This window comes from Hakea prostrata, chromosome 8 (assembly GCF_041222555.1).
Source record: "Hakea prostrata isolate BN-2017 chromosome 8, UWA_Hpros_2, whole genome shotgun sequence".
Taxonomy (NCBI): Eukaryota; Viridiplantae; Streptophyta; class Magnoliopsida; order Proteales; family Proteaceae; genus Hakea; species Hakea prostrata.
In genome coordinates this window covers 41738668-41758843 of record NC_142607.1, presented here as the reverse complement: position 1 = coordinate 41758843, position 20176 = coordinate 41738668, and the positions used below count along the sequence as shown (strand labels likewise).

General features: G+C 36.8%; 2 long non-coding RNA genes across 4 annotated transcripts; one reads left to right on the top strand and one right to left on the bottom strand.

Moving 5' to 3' along the window:
- Positions 1 to 1004: 1004 nt before the first annotated feature.
- On the bottom strand, positions 1005 to 2088 carry LOC149007951 (uncharacterized). Its single transcript, XR_016175246.1, has 3 exons — positions 1726 to 2088; positions 1516 to 1608; positions 1005 to 1261 (listed from the first exon to the last, which is right to left on the bottom strand). It is a non-coding gene; the product is annotated as an uncharacterized LOC149007951 (long non-coding RNA).
- Positions 2089 to 16271: 14183 nt separating this feature from the next.
- On the top strand, positions 16272 to 19789 carry LOC149007950 (uncharacterized). Of its 3 annotated transcripts, XR_016175183.1 has the most exons (4): positions 16272 to 16380; positions 17951 to 18000; positions 18650 to 18723; positions 19539 to 19789. It is a non-coding gene; the product is annotated as an uncharacterized LOC149007950 (long non-coding RNA). The 3 variants fall into 3 exon arrangements; XR_016175185.1 differs by lacking the exons at positions 18650 to 18723; positions 19539 to 19789 and adding an exon at positions 18079 to 18434; XR_016175184.1 differs by lacking the exons at positions 16272 to 16380; positions 18650 to 18723; positions 19539 to 19789 and adding exons at positions 16404 to 17142; positions 18079 to 18434.
- The last annotated feature ends 387 nt before the right edge of the window (positions 19790 to 20176 follow it).

Below are 20176 nucleotides of genomic sequence, written 5' to 3'. Positions count from 1 at the left end.
AATCTAAAGCACTAGAATGATCATGTAGACTAGAGACCACGGCCTGACAATCAGAAAAGAGCTTGATTTTCATGATCCCTATTGTTGAGGCCACTTGAATGATGTCATATATTGCTTCCAACTCCACTTGCTGTGCAGATAAAGCCCAACCTGATTTCATGCGAGCAGCTATAAAAGAGCCAGAAGAAGTCTTTATAATCCCTCCACGACCACTACGAGAAGTTGACGGATCCCAGGAACCATCTGAAAAAATATGAAAGAAATTTGTGTCATCAATATCTATCATATGCGTATTCAACGTATTAATTAGAAGACTTGAAGCATGCAACATATGAGATTCAATCACTGCGTTTTGGCCCACCAGGGCCTCTGAAGATAATAGTCTCAAAAAAATGTGACCATGAATATCCTTGCAACAAACCATTTAGGGACCATAAAAACATACTTAAGTTAGGTGTAAGCCCTTCAAACCAATAAACGTTTCTTGCCTTCCAAATTAACCAAGCTACTACACTCCAAATAGAATGCACCCAATCTAAATTACCATTAGTCCGATAGAAGGATTCAATAAAGTTCCACCAGTCCACAATGTCATGGCCGTGAAATAAATCTGTATCCAAACGAAGAGGAGAGACCTTCCAACAAAGTTTTGCAAAAGGACAATGAAATAAAAGATGAACAATCGATTCATGGGCACATTTGCAATAAAAACACAACGGAGTGTAGCAACCACCTCTTAAAAACAAATTTAAATTTGTAGGAAGAGCATTATGTCCCAATTTCCAAATAAATTGCTTAATCTTAGGCAACGTATGAACTTTCCACAGGGAAGTCCAAAAGGATAAAGAGTCTGAGCTGGTTCCTCTGGAAGATAAGCCTAAAAAGCCATGTAACTCCACAAAATAAGCAGATCTAACAATGAAATTCCCTGTTCGAGTATGTTTCCACACCCATCTATCCGGCACTATCTCGAGATATGATCGGAATTTTAATAATTGCACTAATCTCATGAGATAAAAACCATCGTTGCAATTTAGAGTAGTCCCAGGACCTTGAGGGCCAATGGATTAATTCAGCCACCCATAAAGGACTGCCTGGAGATGGATCTCTCCAAATACGGTTTAAAGGAAAATCAGGAATCCAAGGGTCAGAGAATACCTTTGTTTGATGCCCATTACCTATGTTTCGAATCAAACCCTTTTTAAGAACTTCTTTCCTCGCATGTAAACTCCTCCATCCCCAGGAACACCCCCGCGAACATCTGGCATCAAGAAAATCATCATTAGGAAAATATTTGGATTTTATAACTCGTGCCCACAAAGAATTGGGATTTTGCAGCGTTCGCCAAGCTTGTTTAGCTAATAAGGCTTTGTTGAAAATGTAGAGATCACAAAACCCTAAACCCCCATGCTTTTTTGATGCGCATAACTTTTCCCAGGAAACCCAGGAAATACCTGTCTGAGAACCTCTTCCCCACCAAAAAGTTCGAATTTGTTGAGATAACCCATCTGTTACCTGTTTCGGTAATAAAAAGATAGACATCGCATAGGTTGGAAGAGCTTGAGCAACTGCTTTAATTAATATTTCCTTGTCCGCACTTGACAATAACTTACTCTACCAATAAGCCAACTTGTTAGCCATTCTATCACGAAAAGAGGCAAAAAGTTGACTTTTGTTTTTACCAAAAGTAGAAGGTAAACCTAGATATTTACCATGGGAACTTACCTCATCAATCTGCAAAATAGAAGTGATAGCCCTTCGAACAGTTGAAACTGTACCTTTACTAAACACCACAGATGATTTAGCAGAATTAATATGTTGCCCCGAAACATGCATATATTCCTAAAGAATAAAATTGATATGATGAGCATTTGATTCACTTGCAGGACAAAAAATCATACAATCATCAGCAAAGAAAAGATGGTTAATATCAGGACTATTGCGAGAAATTCGCAATCCTGGCAACCTAGGGATACCCATATTAGCACTTAATCTCCGAGATAAAGCCTCATGACAGAGAATGAAAATATATGGACTAAGTGGACAGCCTTGTCTAATACCCCTAGTGGGAACCACCTTCTTCGATAATTGACCATTAACTTTGATTTGAAAAGTGACAGTGGTAATTGCATAATCCACCTCACCCATTTTGCTTGAAACCCCAAAAAGTTTAAACAGTCCTCTATAAAACCCCATTCTAACTTATCACATGCTTTACACAGGTCTAGTTTTAAAGCAAAATATTCACGCATGGATGTAGATTTCTTCATAAAATGAAGACATTCATGTGCCAAATATACATTATTAGAAATGGATCGACCAGCAACAAAAGCACTTTGGGTTTCACTAATAATGTTGGGCAAAATGACTTTCAAGCGGTTTGTTAAACATTTAGCAATAACTCGATAAGGAACTGTACAAAGACTTATTGGTCGGAAATGGCCAACTTCTTGTGGGTGTTTTCTCTTGGGAATAAGGGAAATGATGGTGTTGTTTAAATTTTTTAATAAAAAACCCCTATGAAAAAAATGCTGAATACCCTTAACAAAATCCTCTCCTATAATATCCCAGTTTTTTTGATAAAACCGAGCTGGAAACCCATCCATTCCAGGAGACTTTTTCCCCTTCATTTGAAACAAAGTATATTTAATATCATCCCTAGAAAAGTCTCTACATAATCTAACATTATCATCATAAGACACACAATGTGCAAAACTTGATAAGAAATATAGAGGGGATTGGGGTTGAGAAGTGGTGAAGAGGTTACTGAAATAAGTCCATATTTCTGACATGATATCGGACTCCGCAGACAACCAATGTCCAGTACTCGACTTGAGTTTGGAGATATGATTTCTTTGTCGTTTTTGTGAGGTAACATGATGGAAAAAAGAAGTATTTTGATCCCATGCCTTCAACCACCGCACCCTCGCCTGTTGCTGCCAAAATCTCTCTTCTTCACGTATCAAAGAAGCCAGTTTCTTTGACAACTCGGCCTCTTGAACGCTTGTATCTTCTGCTGAATTGGAAGCTTGTAAATCAGCCAATTGTTGTTGAACTTTAATAATTTCAATGGAAGCCACTTTTGTATTTGCTTTGCTCCATAATCTCAAGGTCTTCGCACAATTATAGATCTTATGTTGAAGTTTATAAGTATCTGAACCCTGCTTTAGCGTGGTCCATCCTTGTAAGATGTTATCCCTAAGCTCCGGATATTCTTCCCATTTAACTTCATAATAAAATTTTTGTGGTTTCTTAACTCCTTTGAGCAGCTCTATTTCCATTGGAGTGTGGTCGGAGCCAAGTCTTACATGTTTGAAAGCATGAATATCAGGAAACATATGTAACAAGTCAAAATTATAAAATACCAAGTCAATATCCTCTTGAATGTGAGCATTCCCTTTCCGTTTATTGGACCATGAAAACCGACTACCAGAACTAGGCAAAGCTACAAATCCACAACTGGTAATTGCAAAATTCAAAGCATCCAAATGGGATTGAGGTTTCCTTCTGCCACCCCTTTTATCCTGATGAGTTAGGATTTCATTAAAATCTCCTAAGACCAACCAAGCACCTTGAACAGAGTGACCCAGTTGTCGCAGGTCTTGCCACACCCTTCCACGCCTTGATTGCGTAGGCACCCCATATAACAAGGTCACCCGAATATTTGCATCTATAACATTCCAAGAAACCATGAAATCAACAATAGAATTTGAGAGAGATAAAGGGAAAATAGAACAATTCATATTCCACATCACCGCAATGCCCCCCGATTTGCCTTGTGGCATATCCGAGAAACCCAATTTAAACTTGATGAATTCTATGTATTTGGCAGATTGTTTTGTTTCCAAAAGTAGGAGTAAGCTTGGTTGAGAGCGCCGACATATCTAACATAAATAGGAAACCGTCAAAGACTGACCACATCCCTGGCAATTCCACAGTAAGAGCCTCATGTTGAAGGTTGGAAAACCAAAAAAGGTACCCACAACTTGCAAAAAGAAACTCACTATCATATAAAAACCCAATTTAAATTAATCTGCTGCCCCTTACCGTCTTTGCTACCACTTACCGTCTTTAACTTAAAGAAAAAAACCAAACAAACAAGTAAACCAAACCAGTTGCTATCCAAGAAACATACCAGTGGCATTTTACAAAACAGAAGCAAAATAAAAAGATAAAAAAAAAAACATGGCAATTTGACATAACAGAAGCATACCCGTTGCTACCCGAAAAGAAACGGAAAAGCCACAAATTAAACAAAAACACAAGAAAAAAGCATAAGAAACAAAAATTTTTTTTTTGGTAAATACGAAACAAATTAACTACAAAGAACTAGCACAATATGCAAACACTATATTCAAGCAACCAGAACTTGGAAGATAATCTATGAAACAGAGTAGTTATACAAGCATATCAGTGAGCAAGTGCAAAAGTTAGATTAGACCAAGAACGCAGGATCCGAGACTCACCGGCTATTGCATACCAGAGTAGTATAAGACTGACGAACGAATTGAAGCATATCGTCTGTGTGTTGGACTCAATAATTTCTTGAATTTTATGTTATTATTTGAGATGATCCAATGATTTCTTCGGATAGTTTGTTTAAGAACTTTGTTGAATCGTAGATTGTTTAGGAGTTTCTGGTTTAGGTTTTCCCAAATTCTGCATATCATGATTGGTTTCAACAGACTGGTTTATCGAGTATAAGAATAATCGGTGTTTTGCAAATCATGGAAATTTCAAAGAATTGCATCTTGACAAACAAAATTTTATTCTTCAAAAACCAAGAGAAATCAACGCCCAAGATACTGTTGCTTACTTCATGACGTTACCGTTTCTATTGCTGATAACGTTGTATTCATTTCCCACACCGGGTTTGAAGTAAAAGGTAACAGAAAATGGTATAGAGTCGTTGAACTTCAACTGTTTTGGGGTTTGTAGCAAGTCTTTTGGGGTGGATGTAATGCTTGGCGAAAAGGTTTCTTTGGGGCTATCAATTAATGATTCTTGTCTGTTGCGATCAAGTGATCGGAAGAGGTTTTGAATTTTTCTAGTTGATTGATGAACATAGGGAAGGTGCCATGTTTATGCTGCTACTTACTTTCTTCTGATATGGGTTTTTTAAGTCGCCCAGATGCACCAGGTAGAACATCCTAAAAAAGCTCCATATCATGCCCAACCACCACCGGCAACGGCCTTCTGGGATATATTGTAGTTAATTAGGATACATCACTCTCATGGATTTGATGATTATTCTTGAGTTCTTTTCGTTGTTCATTGATCTGATTACTTTTGGATAATTGTTTATAACTCTTGAATCATGAATAGTTCGTTGTTAGGGGAATACGCGCATGCATGCGCTAATGTAGATCCCCTTTCAATCTATTAAACTTCAATTGTTTGCTGCATTGTTTCTATGGATGTCCAATGAATAAAAGATACGCAATTGAAAGAGGAGTCGATTCAAGGTTTATTAGCCCTACATCCTACTTCTTAGGTGGGCTTGGGGTATGACTCCTGGTAATTCGTGATTGAACCTGTTCATGGGAATCATGTATTCACTCTGGAAGTATTAGAAGATAGAGTTAACGTTTTTGCGTTGAGGTATTGCTGGGTTTTTTATAATATCAGAAACTTGGATTGTTACTAGAAATTGATGGATCAACGGTTGTGTTGGGATTGGTGATCTTATCAATCACTGCCTTTTTAAAGTCGGTATAAAGCCATGCCATGTTCTCAAAGGAAAATGGTGTTCATTAGCCGTACTCTTGAGTTTTATTAGATGAAAAGAAAAGCCTTTATTGCTGGTCCTAGATGGTGTTTGGATGAATCAGTTTTGTAGAAGGTTTCCTTTATAACATAAGGATATAAGATGCAGGTTACATAAAGAACAGAATCAAGAGATATAATTCTAAAATACATTCTTAGTATCTTTTGAGAACTCTCAGTGAACAAGATTCCGTGGCTCTTTTTCCCTATATAGCAGTACTCTCCCAAGATGGGAACGAGAACTATGAGTCAAATGAAGATGATCTAAGGTTCATACTAGTCATAAGGCTTGACTTGTGTCATTATGTATGTTTGTTATACAAAATCTGGTTTAAAATAGTATTTTGACTCTTTGAAAACCAAAGTAATTGTGGGTTTGATCTTGATTGATTGAAATGGTTCCAAGTTGGTTCAATAGTTTAAATTGAGTCATGTTGATGGGTCTATCCCATTTATCTTGATTGATAATTATTAATAGTATGATCTTGGTTTGGAATGACTTACATGAGAACCTGGCATAAGTTTAATATTAAAATATGAATGGTTTACATGTTACATTAACATGCTTTGAGGTTTGTAATATGCTTGTTACCTTTGTGTGTGTGGTTATTATGGCTTATCCACGACGAACATATTAGTAGTATGTAAGCATTTTTCCAAAATGCAAATATAACTAGGTCAATGAAGGTATGCATAGTCATTTTAAAAACTTACATGGCTATATATCAAGTCTTTCATATGACTCAAGTATCACTCTTGGAAAAGAGAGTGTATGGCATTGATCGGTTTGGAAAATTCAATTCAAGACTAAATTATACACTTCAGCTTTGGAAACCCCGAAGAGGTAACATGCAAAACAAGTATTGGTAAGGTTATTCTTATGAATTATTTATGTAAATCCTTACTTAGTGTATGGCTTTATAAGAAAGTCGGATCCAAAGCCACATGGCAAGGAAGTAATGAAGGATATATAATAATATGATCATATCTGAATTAGCATTAGCATTTACATGGATGTTAAATGACATAAGCTTAGAGGCATAAAGACGTTATGTCGTGGATGCATATATCTTCCAAAGGAGTGGACACTATGTTTTAAATACATATGTCTAGAGGTTCACAAAGTATGGCTATTAATGTTTAGTCAAAGAAATAATTTGACTAAAGGTTATGTAAAGCCTCAGATCACTATCGTGATATCCTCTGAAGGAATGAGCTTATAAGGCCTGTGTTGTAGGTTTTGTGATGGAAACCCTACCTATGTGAAGAGGTTTTAATCCTGAATTAGGTTCAAAGGGTAAAAACGAAGTCACGAGGGGACCTGTTTAGTACTACTATTGTGTTGCTCATTCTGGTTAGATGGTAAAGTAGTATCACCACAATGAAAGAGGTTGAGCAGTAGACTCTTAATTAGCCAAATCCTACGAAATGTGGGGGTGTGTTAACTGTGGTGCACATTGGGCTAACCTAAGTGAGTGTAGAGGGTGTGGCCGCCCTCGATAAGAGTCTTAAGGCGAGCTCTTTAAACACTCATGAGACCAAGATAGGGGATAGGGCCCAGAATGTCCCAAGTAATTATTCAGAATGTCCGGACGTCGACTAGTGGGATATGGATAGTGAGCTAGCCAGCTACACTGAAGAGGAAAGGTTCAAGAAGTTTGACTTCACCTGTACTCTGTAGCGTAGTTCATTAGACCTAGTGTAGGTTCAAGTCCAGAAGACACCTCCAACGACGTGTCCTGCTAAGTCTAAATTTACTCATGAACTCAATGTTTTGTTTTGTTAATATTTTGAATCTGTGGGGGATTGTTGGAATTTTAAATTTATGTTTAAATTATAAGATTCAATATATTTTTGTGTTTTACAATGAAGGGTTAGAGGTAATGTTATTCCCTGTTAGATACCTAAATAGCCAATGGGTAGTCTATGGAAAGTCTTGTTTGAATGGCTAACAAACAAGACTTAAGGGAAAAGGCATGATCTGAGAGGTATCTTTTAGAGATACCCTTTATAGGTGTCTCTTCCTCTTCTATATAAAGAGAGGAGTTGATCCCTAGGAACTCTAACAGTTTTAACGCCAATATTAGTCTCTTGGTTTTCTATCAAAGTGTGAGTGTTTTTTAACGAGTTTGTGAGATATATAAACAACATCTTTACTGTCTTTGAGGAAACATCTTTATTGTTTTGGTCTTGAGTCTGTTGAGGTGGAATACAGGGTTTAAAAGAATGATGGAACCCAATATTGAGTTCTTGAGATACCAGGGGGTGCCGGAACATGTGATTTCGAAAATAATTACATTGTGTCCTCAAGCGCTTACTTTGAACTTTGAAACAACCTTGGTTTAATGAGGCTGTCCTGAAGCCAAGGAAATTGGGTTTGATCTCTCGAGTTTGATGTTTGTCCATGCCATACGCACGCTGTCACAGATGAGTACTAAGGTTGAAGCAAGGCAAGAGGTTTTTAGGAGTTTTGGGTGGTCTGAGGATGAGATTTTGTGCATGTTCAGAACACAACCTTATTGTTTGACTCGGTCAGAGGAAATTCTTAGGATACGATTGAATTTCTTCATGAATAAACTGGGTTTGTGTGTAGCAGAAATTATCAAGAACTCAATTGTTTTACTTCTTAGCGTGGAGAAGAGAACCATTCCCAGGTACTCTGTTATTCAAGTTCTTCTTTCCCGGGGATTAATGGAGAAACAAAGTATTTGTACTGCACTGGCATTGAATGAAGACAAATTTGTGGAGAGGTTTATTGAGAGGCACCATCAGGAGCTACCTCAACTGTTAGAGGAGTACAAACTTAACATGGATTGACTTGGTTACTGGGATTGGTGATTTGCAGACTTTATTTTTTCAATTTTGACCTGTATTTGCATTTTTGTACTTGATTATGCTTGGCCATGTAACATGTAGGTTATTTGCTTGCTTGCTTTATTTGTCTACAAGTAAGCTTTAATTGACATTTGCTTTGCTTTTTCCCATGTTAATTTTAATTGTAAAGCTTTACATGGTAGTCTTGAAAGCTTTTCAATGTTTGTTTGGAAGCACTGATATGCTGTAATATATCATTGTAAGATTTCCCGGTGCTTGTTTGCCATCTTAACCAAAATTTAATTATACAGGTCCTAATACAGTTAGCAGAACCATCATGGAGATTGCCACCCGTGATCTGTAGATACAGTGTTCATCTGTGATTTATTTAAGGCCACAAAAGATACCTTAAAGAGGAGTTGTGTTTTTTTTTTAATGGTCAAATTGTCATAGAATTTACTGACGTGAATTTTGGGATGTTTTCTCCCTGTAGAACTTTTTCCCATAAAATTTGACAAACTTAAAAGTGACAACAACTCAGCCTTATCCGCTACGTATATCCTTGCCTTCAATCAGCTGTACACGAGTCGTACTTGATACAAGGTATAAGCCATGTGTCTCTTTCGTTTACATTTCTCCTAGGGTCATTTTAGTTTTGCCTCTGGTTCTTCTACTTCCTTCAGTTTGGACAATACCATGCCACCTCAAACTATGTTCTTGTAACTTATCATTTACTGGAGGTACTCCTAAATCAGTTCTTATATTATCATTCCAATTTTATTCTTCCTTTTGATTCACATCCACCTCAACATCCTCATCTCCACTACACTACATATATATACATGATGCTTTTTAATGGCCCAACTTCTTCATAAGGCGGCATAGCCAACGAAATTTCTTTGATATAAAATTTTTATTTGTAGTTTTAAAGGGTCCATCAATCACAGAACACTATTGACACACCTGCTGCTTCATCAATTCTATTTTAGTTCTTTGTGAAATGTCATCCTCAGTAGAACATTCTTTATTTGTGATTGAGCCCATAAACCAAAAGTAATCACCTTGTACAATCTGTCTTCTCAGCTTTCACTACCTCATTATCCATCTTAGTGTACTAAAGTTACATACCATATACTTCATCTTTGCTCTACTTATTTGGAAACTTTTTGATTCCAGGGTTGATCTCCATATCTCCAACTTGGCATTAATCCTTCCCTTTTCTAATCCACCAAAGTAATATCATCAAGGAGAAGCATACTCCATAAAACCTGATCTTGAATGTCTGTGCTTAAACTGAAAGGTTCTAGAAAGTGGAAACCCTGTTAAAAAGATTTGGCTTGGGTTTTATACTTCACAATAAAATTTCCTTTTCTGGTTATTTTAGGTTAGAACAAATAGTATCTATATAGCTTATGTTTCTGTAATCCTTGAGTGAGGATGGAACATTGTGCAATAGAAAATGGCAAAATTCTCACTTTATAAGCATATTTACAGTACTAGTGAGAAAATGGCATACCGCTGCACAATGTTTCCACCACAATGAGGTCCGGGATGGTCATAATGTACACAGATTTACCTCTCTATTTGGAGAGCCCAGCTTGAACTTATGGGTGCTAGGTTGCAGTGAAGCAATCTGACTTGAAACTGTGACAACTAGGTTGCAATGGAGCAACCTTCCCATTTTGCCACGTCTGCCTTCATTTTTAAGTTTTAATGTTCATGTGATGATCAGTCTAAAATGAGCACAACAACGTGGAATCACTGAGTAGATTCACCACTTCAGTCTTTTGGTGGAAGTAAGTTATCAGCTGACATTTAACCTTAGTATAACTTCTAGTTATTGGGGGAAAAAGTATTTTGAATTTATTGCTTTTTCAGTTCTCGGGCAATTCAGCTTCGAGAATGGTATTATCAGGTAGTGAAGAAGAGATATAATGCCTTTTTGCTGATTATTTCTGATTGGTGATCATGTCATTCAAGTCAATGGTTTTTATCAAGACCAGGTGGGTATGTTTCTTATTTTTCTTGCACCTAATGTTTTATGTTCTGCAGTTCTGGAGTGTGTGGACATTTTAGTAATCAGTTGAGATTTTTTTTTTTTGGGTAAGAATCAGTTGAGATCTTTGAAGACATTAAAATTGCTGTAGATTATAAGCCCTGGCCTTTGAGGATGGGCACATCCTTATTATGGCATTTAGAACTTGTAATCTCAAAAAGTAGTTAACAAATTGATTTGCAGCAGTAGTGACTGTTTAGCTCGAGTGAAGTCCAAAGTTTCTGAGAAAGACAGTGCTAGTTGTTTTTTTGGTACAGCCTTTTGAAATTCTCAAATATTTTCCACTCAGCCTGTCCTGCTAGCAAACTCCTACATTTACTTCATTTTAACTCTGAATTCTTTTGATATAGGTGATAAAATTGCAAAAATATCAACTTTTTCCAGCAAACCAATAAGAAAAATTAGGAATGCAGATTTCTGCGACAGGCTGAACCAGAAAGGGTCAACTAACACAGCAGCACAGTTTTCAATTGGGAGATCTTTCTGGCAGGGTACTATTTTAACTGCAAGTAAATTTCTCAATTGGGAACTCTGATTTCTATGACAGTCTTAGAGCTTGCTGATTCTGACAACTATGAATAAGTATTTTAATTTAATTTATCAGAACCCCCTCCCCAATCTCTCTCTTCCCCTCCCCTAACAAAAGAACAAAACATCGGATGCAGTTAAGTTTGCTCAAATGGGTCAATTCTTTATTTTGCTCATAGGTGGATTTTGTAGATCTTAGGTTTTTTTTTTGAGTTTATTGAGGTAATGGGCCTAATTTATAGGTGTATAATGCGGGGACAGTGTTCCATGGCTAGTCATGGGAACTGTTCTCCCATGTTGATGGCCTAACTTGTTTACACCACTCATTTGTATGTTCCTAGAACTGTTCATTACTTCTTCAAATTTTCTATGCACACAGCATTTAGCAAGAGTAGTTTTGGCTGTGGTTAACTAACTTCCTTAGGTGGTTACTAGAGCATGCAGGCTGTCTGGTGAATGTAATCTGTGCTGGAGAGAAAGTGCTTTCAATGAATAAGACCTCCCGTCGTATTTGATGGCTTGTCTCTTCCTCTCTTTAGTTAATCTGGTGGAGGTGGTCATGGTGCAAATCAAGCAATAAGGCATTGTACACAGTATGGTAAACCAAATCAAACTGTTCACACTTGTTTGTCTAGAATGGTAAGACTGAATGGGTCCAATGGTTGGCTAATACGATAGTGTCTGAAGGGAATTTTAACATGTCATCTACCCAATCTGGGACCCTTCATCTAGAGCCAGCTCTTCTGGTTCTGCATTTTGGGTTGGGTTTTTTTTTTTCAGTTTTGTTTTGGGGGGGGGGGGGGGTTGGGGGTGATCAGCTCACTTAGTTACTGAAGTTTGGCCAACAACTTGAATCATTAGTCCCACACCTTCTGACACATTGGTTCATAGGTACAGATGAGTCCAATGGCTGATTAGGTCATCAATTAGTAATAGTTGCAGGCTTGCAGCAGGTTTAGTTCCACAGCTGGCCATGGGAACTGTTTTTTAAATGCTAATGGCAGAATATGTTTGAACCGCTTACATGTTTTCATATCTTATATCCCTAGAATTGGTAGCTACCGAGTGGGCCGTGATTATGTAGGTTGGCAAAGTCTTTCGTTAATTGATTGCATTTCTATTTCTCAGTTTACAAAGTGCATTACATATTCCTTTGCAATTATCATTCATTTCTATATTTATCATGATGAGATGTATGTGACCTAAACATTTCTTTTATTGATAGTCACTGTCATAATATTTGATCAAGTTCTTACCAAAAGAAAAATGTATACATTTGATCAAGTTAATGTCCACCAAAGAACACAGTGCCATCTGATCTGAAGATAACTGAAGAGCCACTAAAGAATGCAAATGACATCATCTAGAGTTGAGCATTATCGGCAATATATAGTTTCTTAATCCTTATATGTCTATCTAAATTAATCTGAAGACTTTCTATCCTTTTTTCTTTTATTACTATTTCTTCACTACAAGAAAAAGTAGAATTAGTGACGTTTAATTAGATATAATGGATATTCAGGGGTTTAGTGGCGGTTTTATAAAACGGTCAGTAATTATTAAAATATTGGTGGCGTTTGTTCTATTAAAGCCGTTAAATATCAAATATTAGTGGCCTTTCCGATATTACCGCCACTTAATATTAATATATTTAGTGGCGTTTATATATTACCGCCACTGAAGATAAATATAGCAGCGGTTTTATCAGAACCGCTGCAAATAACCCTAGACTTTTCCTCTCCTTTTACCGCCGGCTTTTCCCTCAATCCTCCCGCCCAATCTCGCGCCAATTTTTCACCATTTTCCGTTCGATTTTCATTTTAAACTTCTCAACTCAGTTTGTTTTTTATTTCAGACGACACCGAGGTTCTTCCCTGGACAAACCAGCTCTGTTCTGCGTGGGAGAGGGAAGCCAAGAGCAGCAGCAGAGTAGAAAAGAGCAAGAATCGAAAAGAGAAAGTCATTATTGATTTATTAGTGACCACTTACAGAGTTGAAGTAAATGGTTTGTGGTTTGAGGAAGTTATGCCGCAGCTGGTTTGTTCAGAAAGAGATTGTACAGTGGCTAACTAGATCTGCAATCGAAGCAAAGAAATACTCGTGTTTGGACTTTGGAGGAGACGTCTTGATGGTAGGAACTTCGAAGCCCTCAACTGCTTCGGCTTATCAAGTGCTTTGACTTTCTTCGAATTTCTTTTCTCGATTCGCTCTCTGCGATTTAGGGTTTCTTGTTCGTCATCTCCGCTCTCTGCCTTTTCGCATCAGGTATCGATCGTTCTCTTTTTCTCTTTCTCTTATGTCGGTTTATTGATTGTTTGTTTATCTCTGAATATAATTGAAACAAAACCATGTATAGTGCATGAAAAGGTATTCCATATGCTGTTGAGTATGTATAGATAATTACAGAACCAGATTGTTAATTAAGGTGTTCCATCTTGTTTGTTATTAAGGTTTGTTAATTTAGTTTCATTGCCGGAAATAGCACCAGATGGTACTTCTGTCCCAGATAATACTAGAAGAGTTATAGATGAAAGTGCGGGTGACTTCAGTGCTTTCACTTGGAATGATATTTGTTTTATTGGGAAGATCACTAAAGTCTCCGACAAAACTTTTCGTGATAATGCTTTGGTCACTGTTTTCTTTGAGCAGTCCAACCACGGGGCGAACTGTTATGTGGATTCTCTGGCAACAACTTTCTTTGTTCTAGATGGTCAATCAGACAGGTGGGAGAATGTTGATAAGGTGGCACCCAGATTTGTTTAAAATCTTCCGTTGCTTAGTATCTTGTATCATCTTCTGATCTTCTGCTGTTGAGTAATTTATGAGTGTTTTTGTAGTTGTATTTGTTGGTTTGATCTTCTATCCTGCAGACATGAAAAAGGGTTGTTAATTTGAAAGTTGGAATATTCTAAACCTTATTCAGTTCATGAAAAAATATGTTTATTGGGTTGTTAGTTGTTTAACAATTTTTATTTCTAGTTTAGCTCATATGATGCATTTAACAAAGAGAAGCAATTAAAGGGTCATCTCTAGTGATGGATTTCAGAAAAGTTTTAGAAATTCAAATTCAGATTTGGAACTGTAAGAAAAAGAACAGAGGGCAGAGTGTTGATCTGTTTTTAGAAATCAAATTCAGATTTGGGAACTGTAAGAAAAAGAAGAACAGAGGGGCAGAGTGTTGATATGTTAACATGAGATGGAAAGCAACAGAGATGAATGGATGATTCCTTCCCACTTTGGGTTAACTAGAGGTGAGTAGAAGTGAGGTGGAGAGAGTGGAAAAGTGAAAAAGTGTCGAGACTAAAGCCTCATCAAGAGTCTGGAGTTTCTTGTTTTTTCTTTCTATAAGTTGGGTTTTTGGAAGTCATTATATTATCAGTTTTTATAATAGGCTGAGCGCAATCCTATAGCACTCGAAGGGGTCCAATAAGCGAGTGCACGATTATTGGAGGAGCCAGGGGCTGTTTTATCTTGGAGGCTGACTTGCATTTTTCTGGTTGTACACTAGGGGGCATCATGGTCTTAAGGATAGTGTCGAATGACATGACTCAGCTCACCAGTTTACTAAAATTGTTTTTGTTCATGTCCCAGCAAGAGGAACTACCATCAAACACTAAAAGGCTCTTGTGTTAGATATATCAGATTTATACTAATTTATATTCTCTCAATATTCTAACATAAAATTTCCAACAAGTAATCACTGTTGTCTACGGAGGATTGAAAAGATCAAGGGTGTATAGGTTGTTGTAGTGGTATTACCTCAATTTGAGGAGGTTGAAAATGTAGTTTTTCAATCTACCTAAACAAATACAACATGGATATATGGAGAGAAGGGGACTTACCTACGAATATGGCTGCATTCCTATCTTTCCATATGATCCAATATAAAGAACTCCATACGGAGTGAACTAGCTCTATGTCGCCAAAGCTTTGAAATTTCAAGTCATCAAGAAAATCAGTCCAATCCATAATAGAAGGATCTGTGAAACTCTCAACATCTAATCTCAACACAGAGGCTTTCTAACAAGATTGAGCATGACTAAACTGAAAAAGCATGTGTGAAACAGAATCAGAGTCTGACATACAAAGAAGGCATAAAAGGAATAGGGAATAATGTCTGTTAAAAATTTGTTATTTGCCAACAGGTAGGGCTTCACGGGCTGCCCTCCAAATCCTTGTCCAATGAGGCTAGGAGGAGCTTGATGCTTGGTTGAATACCTGCAAAGAAGAGGACAACAGTTTATATGCTTGGTTGAATACCTGCAAAGAAGAGGACAACAGAGATGAATGGATGATTCCTTCCCACTTTGGGTTAACTAGAGGGGAGTAGTAGTCTTAGTAGGACAAGTCCAACTGACTGTTTAATTGTCTTTCTATTTGTATTCTTTCTATTTAGTTGTCTTTCTATGATACCATATTATTAAGGGGTGCCATCATGTAGATGGAGACTTCATGGTAGATTTCATTTTTCCTATAAAGAAAAAGGAAAAGAATGGAGGACAAGACTAAGTTTCATTTCAGTACAATTTGGCCTCAGCCGATTGGTCTTTTAAGCCTAGTTTAATCCTGTCTTCTTTCTTCCCTAGTTATCTTTTTAGAGATCTTGTTTTGCTTGGTGCCTAGCTGGCTTTGATTGGGCTCAGTCCTTGGTCAAACTATTGTATTTTCTTTCCTTCTATAGTCCCCTTCACTCCTTTGATTAATGAATTTATTTATTTATTTATTGTTTAAAGATAAATAAATAAATGAATAGAAAATTGTGATCTAATTGATGGTGGAAGACATTAGTATGTTCATATTGTTTGGTTGGCTTTTCTTATTTATTTTAAAGAACCTTTTTTGTGTAGTCACAGTTGCAACAAAAGGAATTAAGGGTGCAAGATATGAGCATCTGATTAATGCTAAATCACCTGGCAAATCAGTTTCATGCCTTTTAACCTGGGGAGGGGGGAATATTGCACCTTTTCTATCATTACTAATATGTACTGTAGCTAATTAATATTGTTGCTTTGATGAATATATATGATCCAGTTTACCATTCAACTGGCCATTTTCTTTTTATTTTTTTGTTATTCCTAAATATTATTATTCTCCTGTTCAGTTGGCAGCTTTAGCTCAGAAGAATTCTGAGGCAACTCGAAGTCTGGCCGGCCGCACAAGAAGATAATCTTGAAAAGGAGTTGGCAGAAATTCAAAAGGTCTTGTTGTTAATGCAGGTAAATCTTACATCCAAGATTTGTTCATGAACTTGTTTTCTGTAAAAAAGATGATTTTTGGTCTTAGGGAAACAGGTTGATAATTTTCTACTTATAGAAATATCTTATCAATCTAGGAGCTCATGATTCAATTACTCAGTATTTGTATTGCATTTTTTTTGTTTAAGAAATATTCTAGTTTAGATTGTATGTACTTGGCAAGCTTGTAGATTTTTGCACCCCCTCTGTCTCTCTCTCTCTCTCTCTGTGTGGTGGTTTAGTTGTGTATCTGCTGGATAATATTGATTCGTTTCCTGTTTTAGTTTTGCACCTTTCTTGTCCAATTTGTGGATGGAATTGGTCCAAGTTTGGAAGACATAGCGTCAATCATAGTTGTCATGGTGCCTAGGCAAGCAAGGCATTCCAGAGGGAGGGGAGGGCGAGGGTGGTAAAAGATCAAGATGACACTGACCAAGGCTACAGGGTATTGCCTAGGAGACAAGGCATGCAGCACCTGGATGCCCAGGCACTGACAGATTGACAACTGTGGTGTTCATTTTTCTTGATGAGGGTGTTGGAGCCATTGATGCCAAGGAAAAGGTTTGTGGTGATAGCCATCTACATCAGAAAGATGTTCAGAGACCGAGTTTAATGGAGCAGACTACTGCTGCCTGTTCTTTTGAGGCAAGCTAAGGGTCTGCTTTTCTCTTCTTTTTATTCGATCTGTTAAAAGAAGCTTTCAAATAGGATCCCCTGCTGTCGATTTGGGAAACCCCCAACAAGGTATAAGCTTTCAATTCTGAAAAAAAAATAAAACTAATTCCTCATTTTATTTCAAATTGTGCAATGGAATTTCTATTATTTATTGTCAGTTTTCTGCAGAATGTTAAAGCTAATATGATTGAGATCAGCTAATATGACTATCCAAATTGATAGTGCCCCAAGTGCCCCATCCAAATTGATGGTCTTGGTACTCTGTTTAAGAGGCAAGATTCAAGAGTAACAGCAGGATTTCTTTGTTTCTTGCAGTATAGTTTTAAGACTTTATTTGCTCTAGCTTCTATTGTAAGTCAGGATTTCAAAATGTCAACTCAACTATAAACCGTGGATCTACCCTCTAATACTGCCTAAGTATTGCAACCCTAATAAGACATTTGTAGCCTATAACTTGAAAGCCTTGCATGCCCGAATTTGAGTTAGCTTGAGGCACATGGGTAGACTTCTTGGTGGCTACAAAATTATGCATCCAGGACTAAAACAGAGTAGCTTTTCGAGGACTAGAATTTCCTGGAAACAAGGTAAGATTGTATGTATCAGACGGTCGATGTAGTTATTATCAGACATAAGATCAGTGTTTAGTATTCTCTCTACATTGAAATAGATCTAATATATTGTATCCATGCATCTATAAAGTATATCTTACATTTTTACATTGCTGAAATGTCGGGCAGTTCCAGAGCTAGACCTCTTGCTCATTGGCAATGGAATGAGCTACGTTTTTATATCTAATATATTTATTGTCAGTTTTCTGCGGAATGTTAATCAGAATTTCTATTATAGTCATATTGTGAAAATTTTTGCCATTCTGCAGGTGAATGTTAATGAACTTGGTCTGGTTATTCTAGCTGGAAAAGTTGTGGGGTGAGTCTTCTTCTTGTATTTTATTTAGTTCATATATGTTCATGTTTCCTTCTGCTAATCTTTGATCGATGGTTATAGGAAAATACGCTCAAGTTACAAATAACCCAGAGAATGATGGTTTCATCAATGCTGTTCTGCTTGTTTAGATGAGTTTTTAACGCTTGGTATCCTTGTATCCCATCTAAAAATCCTTTTTTGTAATATGAGAGCAACCCAAACTGTACTGAACAATAGAAATTCTATTATTTCAGTACAAAGAGTGGTCTACAAGTTACAGAGTACTTAGGTATTTTGTTCGGTAAGAATTTCCTAAGAGAATGTAATGAATATCACAGGCTTCTTTCTGTTTACAAATAGCTGTAGATCAGTAAAATTGCTCATTAACATATAATTTGCTAAGGGTAAGTATGTAAATTGATGGCAGAAAAGCCGCATTTGTTTTGTGCCTCTGTCTAATTGATTGATTTAATCTGTAATGAAAAATTGGATTTGGAAAACCATTCGAACCTGCTTATGGTGTTGGTTTATCTTATTTGTTCTGTTGATAGGGATTCTGAGTGCGCAATACAAAATTTTGCCTCTTTGGTCCCCAACTCCCTTTTTGTTTTAAAATGTCTGAGCTAAATCATATACAACCATTCTATTGCAGATGGATTATGGCCTGATTACAATGATGGAGCGTGGCAATCATGCTTCAGCCGATCTAGTTTTGATATGAAAGAGGTGCTCTTACACTCTTTTGTTCACTCTTTTTGTTCTTATTTCCCATTTATTGTGTTGCTGGATGGTTGAGTTGGTCAGGCTTTTAATACTTATGAGTGATTCATATAATTGACTCAAATAGAGCTGATTGGAAGTCAAAAATCCATCTAGTCAATCCCACTTATTTGGGACAGGGCTTGTTGTGCTTCTTGTTGATGATGATGATGAGAAATTAGTTTGAGTATTGAAGTCTAGTTTGTGTGTTAGAATCTAGTTTGTTTTGTTTTTCTTTATATAATTGAACCTACCCAACGTTGGAAAGGAGGTTTTAAATTACAAAGTAATTTTGGGTTACTGACTTGAGTGTGTGCTTCATGATTCTGTCCCTCTCCTGCAATTCCAATGCTCTATCTCAAAGTTTCCTCTCTTCTTTATCCAGTCCTCCATGGTAATGTAGTAATCGTTATGATGTTCCTCATTGATCTTATTCTTGTCCCTGCTTAATATCTTGAGGGCTGGCTGTGGTAGTTTCTGTTATAACATAATCACCTAAGCTTTAATTTTGTTTTTGATTTATGCTAAGTGCTTGGTTCTGCTGTCAATATAATCTAACAAAGAGTTGAAGCATTCCCTCAAATGTTATTATCAAAGAAGCCTATGAGAGACAGCTTAATTTTTTTTCCAAAAGAAGAAAGGCAATCTAACTTGGGATCTTCTGATTGTCAAAGTCTTATGTTAAATATAATTCTGATGATGACATATAGCATTGATTAAGAATAGTTGTAAGTTATGATTGAAGATAGTAATGGTTGGCAAAGGATGTTTTCTTTTTACAGGGAACTTCCCAAGGAGAAGTAGCAACTAGATTTGACATTTGGAGACTTCCATTAAAATTCTCTGAAAATGATGACTAAAGGCCAAGGCCGGCTGGTTTCCAGGTTTGTTGGTTGATCTGACAGCAAGAACATGATGGCTTATCATGGAGAAATGAAAATATTTGCCTCTCCACCACTTGAAATTGCTACAGTTATGGTTTGATTGTTAATATATCTGCATTATCTTGACAAATCTAAAGTTATATTCCTGGTGTTTGACTAACTACAGAAAAGTATTAGACTTTCATAATTCAAAACCCATTCACCAAACAAAAGTGGGAGTTGAACATTACAAGGGTTGACTCAGATTACATTGGTTTAAGTCAACCAAGACATGTTATGAGTTTTGCTACCTCTATGGTCCTCTCTGTTAATTTAAAAACTCCTAAACTGGAAGCTCTTGATGGGGCTTAATTAACAAGATTTAAATGTAGAAGAATACAAAATTAAAAGTGACATTTGACAAATGCAGGTTCTCACGTGGAGATGTGATCGATCCAAGAAACACAAGCTACAGACAAGGGTTGGGGTTTGAAGTGGTGGAAAGGGAGACATGGTTATGAATTTATTTCTTATTGGTTATGAATTTGGAGACAAGG